Consider the following 6124-nt stretch of genomic DNA (forward strand, 5'->3'; position numbering starts at 1 on the left):
CAAGGAACTTGGAAGGATAATTCATTATGATAAAAGAAAAGTATTCATTAGGAAACATTTATGTACCTAAGTTTTAAATCTACAAAGTGAATCCAATAGAACTACAGAGATTATTTTTAAATTCCAAATGGAATTCTAGAACTAAAACCAAAGGTTAATAAAACTAATAACTTTTTAAATGGGTAAAATGGTAGAATAGACATGAAATATAAATGACTGAACTGGAAGTTAAGTCAGAGTTGAATATATATAGCTAAATGAAGAAGAGAAAAAAACTGAAAAAAGCAACAAAGAACAATTGAGCCCCGTGGGACACAGTGAAAACAGCAAACAGATGTGAAACGGGAGTTATAAAAAGGAAGAAAGAATTGGACAAAAGCAACATTGGAGGATAAAAAGGCCTAGAATTTTCTGTAAGTAATGAAAGTTAAAAAGTCACAGATTCAGGAAAAGATACAAACTTGAAGCTAAATAAATACAAGGAAGCCACGACTAGGCACATTATAGTGAAACTGCAGAAACTAAAGAGAAAACTGTAAAAGTGATTAGAATAAAAAAAAAATATGTGTATCATGTCCAGTCAGGAAGTAAGAAACAACACCACTTATTTAAACACATTTTAATAGTTATTTGATTTAATAATTATTCTAAGATTGAAAATGGCTAAAAGGGAACAATGAGGTAACACAGATATAAGAATAGTAGGAAAGAGATGGCAGAGTAGGAGGATCCTAAGTTCACCTTGTCCCATGGATAAACTAGATAACACCATATCAGTATAAATAACCTGGGAAATGACTCAAAGACTGGAAGAACAAACTCCACAACTAAAAGCAGGGAAGAGGCCACATCAAAGACCATAGGAAGGGTGAAGGTATGATCCGGGAACAAAACTGGGGCCATCTAAGGTGCGGAGGAAGTAGGTGGTGCAGAGATGGGCAGAAAACAGACTTTCACATCAGGAAACCCAGGAACAGGGAGGACAAATCTCTATAATATTTGCCTTTAAAAGTGACAGGGGCTAAATTTCACGAGTTCCTAAAACCAGTAGAACTTAAAGCCTGGAATTTTAAATATCAGAGGGTTTGGCTCTGGGAGAGGCCAATGGCTTTAGGAAGTGGAGATCCTTAAAGAGATAGCACAACAAACAGTCTGTGCAGATACCTTGTAGAGCCAGCAGTTTGAAAAACGATGAGGATGGACAGAACAAAGAGTGATTTGCTCATCTTAGAGCATGGCCCAGAGACACAGGACCACAGGGAGACCCCTCCAGGAACAAAGGAGCTGGCAGATGCCATTTCCCTCCCCCACTCCCCAGCGTAAATAAAGGCCACCTGCAGGAACCAGCACAGAGCCAACACTTCTTACCTAACTTGTTTACCACAAGCCCCACATCCCCGTGATTCCACTGATCCACCCTTCCCAGTCACTCACCTGAGTCCCTGCACTGTGGGTCCCCTCTCCCAGAGGACCAGTACAAACCTCAGCAGCACCATGTCTCCTGACCCACAGCTTTTGTGGGGCCTCAGTTCTGGCAGCAGTGGTAGTGGGTCTCATTTTGCAAGCAAGCCATCAAACACCTTGTTAAAATGTGCCCCACCCCTGCTGGGGACCAAACATTGCACACAGTAGGTAAAGAGAACCTCTATAGACAACTGGACTGAAGGAAAAAGAGGTCAAGGCTCAACAGCAGAGTACACGCAACATACATAGGAGACACTCACCGAAGCACCAGGCCCTGGGGAACAGGGGATACTGTACTGCAGGGCACTACAGGACCTCTTCTTCATAAGCCTATTATCATTAAGAGCAAGAGAAGTAGCTGACTTTCTTAGAACACATATACAGACACAGAAAGTCAGACAAAATAAGGAGATGAGCGTTGGTGGTATAGTGGTGAGCATAGCTGCCTTTCAAACAAGAAATAAAAAAGTACATGCAAATAAATGAAAATGAAAACAGTGCTTCCTTTAGCAGCACATATACTAAAATTGGAATGATACAGAGAACATTAGCATGACCCCTGTGCAAGGATGACACAAAAATAAAGAAAACACAATGGTTCAAAATCTTTGGGATGTAGCAAAAGTGGTTCTAAGAGGGAAGTTTACGGCAATACAGGCCTCCCTCAAGAAGCAAGAAAAGTCTTAAATAAACAACCTAACCTTACACCTAAAGGACCTAGAAAAATAGCACACAAAACCAAAACCCAGAAAAAGGAAGGAAATAATAAAGATTAGAGCAGAAATAAATGATATAGAAACTAAACAACAATAGAATAGATCAAGGAAACCAGGAGCTGATTCTTTGAAAGATCAACAAAACTGGTAAACCTCTAGTAAGACTCATTAAAAAAAGAGACAGGACCAAAATAAACAAAATTATTAATGAAAGAGGAGAAATAACAACAATACCAGAAATAAAAACAATTGTAACACAATATTATGAAAACCCATATGCCAACAAATTTGACAACTTTGACGAAATGGGTAAGTTCCTAGGGACATATAACCTACCAAAACTAAAGCAGGAAGAAATAGAAAATTTGAATGAACCGATAATCAGCAAAGAAATTGGGTCAGTATCAAAAGGAATGGAATCTTGCCATTTGTAACGACGTGGATGGAACTGGAGGGTATTATGCTGAGCGAAATAAATCAATCAGAGAAAGACATGTATCATATGACCTCACTGATATGAGGAATTCTTAATCTCAGGAAACAAACTGAGGGTTGCTGGAGTGGTGGGGGGTGGTAGGATGGGGTGGCTGGGTGATAGACATTGGGGAGGGTATGTGTTATGGTGAGCACTGTGAATTATGTAAGACTGTTGAATCACAGACCTGTACCTCTGAAACAAATAATACATTAAATGTTAAAAAAAAAAAAAAAGAAGATAGCAGGAAAGGAAGAATGAAGGGGGGAAAATCAGAGGGGGAGACGAACCATGAGAGACTATGGACTCTGAGAAACAAACTGAGGGTTCTAGAGGGGAGGGGCATGGGAGGATGGGTTAGCCAGGTGATGGGTATTAAAGAGGGCATGTTCTGCATGGAGCACTGGGTGTTATACGCAAACAATGAATCATGGAACACTACATCAAAAACTGATATAATGTATGGTGATTAACATAACATAATAAAAAAAAAGAAAAAGAAAAAAGAAATTGGGTCAGTAATCAAAAAACTCCCCCAAAACAAAAGACCAGAACCTGATGGCTTCATAGGGGAATTCTACCAAACATTTAAAGAGTTAATACCCATTCTTAAACTATTCCAAAAAATACAAGAGGAAGGGAAACTTCCAAATTCATTCTATGAGGCCAGTATCACCCTGATACCTAAACCAGATAAAGACATCAGAAAAACAGAACTACAGGGCAATACCTCTCATGAATATAGATGCAAAAATCCTCAACAAATATTAGCAAGGCAAATCCAACAATATATTAAAAAATCATACATCACAATAAAGGGGATTTATTTCTAGGATGCAAGGGTGGTTTAATATTCACAAAACAATCAATGTGATATGTAACATCAATAAGAGAAAGGATAAAAACCATGTGATCCCTTCAACAGACGCAGAAAAAGCATTTGGTAAAGTACACCATTCATTCATAATAAAAACCTTCTGCAAAGTACGTCTAAAGGGAACACATCTCAACATAATAAAGGCCTCCCATAGCCAACACCATACTCAGTGGTGAAAAACAGAGCTTTTTACCTAAGGTCAGGAACAAGGCAAAGATGTCCACTTTCACCACTTTTATTTAACATAGTACTGGAAGTCCTCACCACAGGAATGAGACAAGAAAAAGGAATAAAAGTCATCCAAATTGATAAGGAAGAAGTAGAACTCTCACTATTTGCAGATGACATGATACTAAATAGAGAACACCAGAAAGACTCCACCAGAAACTACTAGAACTGATAAATGAATTCAGTAAAGTCACAGGATACAAAATCAATATACAGAAATCTATTGCATTCCTACACAAGAATAATGAAGCAGCAGAAAATAAAATTAAGAAAATAATCCTGTTTACCATCACACCAAAAACAATAAAATATCTCAGAATAAACTTAACCAAAGAGGTGAAAGACCTGTACTCTGAAAACTATAAAACACTGGTGAAGGGTGCCTGGGTGGCTCAGTCGTTAATCATCTGCCTTCGGCTCAGGTCATGATCCTAGGGTCCTGGGATTGAGCCCCACATCAGGCTCCCTGCTTGGCAGGAAGCCTGCTTCTCCCTATCCCACTCCCCCTGCTTGTGTTCCCTCTCTCACTGTGTCTCTCTCTGTCAAATAAATAAATAAATAAATAATCTTAAAAAAAAAAAAAACACTGGTGAAAGAAATTCAAGATGATGCAAAGAAATGGAAAGACATTCCATGCTCATGGGTTGGAAGAACAAATATTGTTAAAATGTCTATACTACCCAAAGCAATCTACACATTAAATGCAATCCCTATCAAAATACCACAGCATTTTTCATAGAACTAGAACAAACAATCCTAAAATTTGTATGGAACCACATAAGACCAAAAATTTGTATGGAAAAAACAAGTGTTGGCAAGGATATGCAGAAAAAGGAACCCTCTTGCACTGTTCTTCAGAATGTAAATTGGAGCAGCTATTGAAGAAAATAGTATGAAGGTTCCTTAAAAAATTAAAAATAGAACTATCCTATGATCCAGGAATCACACTACCGGGTATTTAGCAAAGCAATCTTGAAAAGAAAATCAAAACTGGAGGTATCACAATTCCAGACTTCAAGTTATATTGCTAAGGGGTAGTAATTAAAACAGTATGGTAGTGGCATAAAAATAGACATGTAGATCAATAAAAGGAAATAGAATAAAAAACCAAGAAGTAAATGCACAGTTATATATCAATTAATCTTTGATGAAAGAGGAATGAATATACAATGCGAAAAAGAAAGTGCCTTCAACAAATGGTGTTGGGAAAACTAGGCAGCCACATGCAAAAGAACAAAACTGGACCATTTTCCTACACCATACACAAAAATGATCTCAAAATGGATTAAAGACTTAAATGTGAGACCTGAATTCATTAAAATCCTTGAAGAGAGCATAGGCAATGATCTCTCTGACACTGACCATAACAACATTTTTCTAGATATGTCTCCTGAGGCAAGGGAAATAAAAGCAAAAATAAACTATTGGAACTACATCAAAATAAAAAGTTTCTGCACAACAAAGGAAACAATCAACAAAACTAAAAGGCAACCTACTGAATGGGAGAAGATATTCACAAATGACATATCCAGTAAAGGGTTAGTATCCAAAACATAAAAAGAACTGTTACAACTCAATACCCAATAACAGATAATACAATTAAAAAATGGGCAGAAGACATGAACAGACATTTCTTCAAAGAAAATTCACAGATGGCCAACAAACGCATGAAAATATTCTCAACATCACTCATCATCAGGGAAATACAAATCAAAACTACAATGGGATATCACCGCACCCCTGTCAGAATGGCTGAAATCAACAACACAAGAAAAAATAAGGGTTGACAAGGATGTGCAGAAAAAGGAAACCCTCTTGTACTGTTGGTGAGAAGGCAAACTGGTACAGCCATTGTGGAAAAGAGTATGGAGGTTCCTCAAAAAATTAAAAATAGAACTACTCTATGACCCAGGAATCATACTACTGGTTATTTATCCAAAAAATAAAAGAGCATTAACTTGAAATAATACATGCACCCCTATGGTTATGGCAGCATTATTTACAATAGCCAAGTTATGGAAGCAGACCATGTGTCCATTGACTGATGTATGGATAAAGAAGGTGTGGTGTATATATATAATATACATACACAATGGAATATTTGGCCATCAAAAAGAATGAAATCTTGCCATTTGCGACAACATGGATAGAACTACAGAGTATAATGCTGAGTGGAATAAATCAGAGAAAGACAAATACCATATGATCTCACTCATATGTGGAATTTAAGAAACAAATGAGCAAAGGAAAAAAGAGAGAGAGACAAAGCAAGAAACAGATTCTTAACTATAGAGAACAAACTGATGGTTGCCAGAGGGGAGGCGGATGGGGGAATTGGTGAAATAGGAAATGAGAATTAAAGAG

General features: G+C 37.4%; 1 pseudogene; it reads left to right on the top strand.

The window, feature by feature from the left end:
• The first annotated feature begins 1961 nt into the window (after nt 1–1961).
• On the top strand, nt 1962–2074 carry LOC116624711 (annotated as a pseudogene).
• The last annotated feature ends 4050 nt before the right edge of the window (nt 2075–6124 follow it).

This window comes from Phoca vitulina, unplaced genomic scaffold (assembly GCF_004348235.1).
Source record: "Phoca vitulina isolate PV1807 unplaced genomic scaffold, GSC_HSeal_1.0 scaffold69, whole genome shotgun sequence".
NCBI classification, from domain to species: Eukaryota; Metazoa; Chordata; class Mammalia; order Carnivora; family Phocidae; genus Phoca; species Phoca vitulina.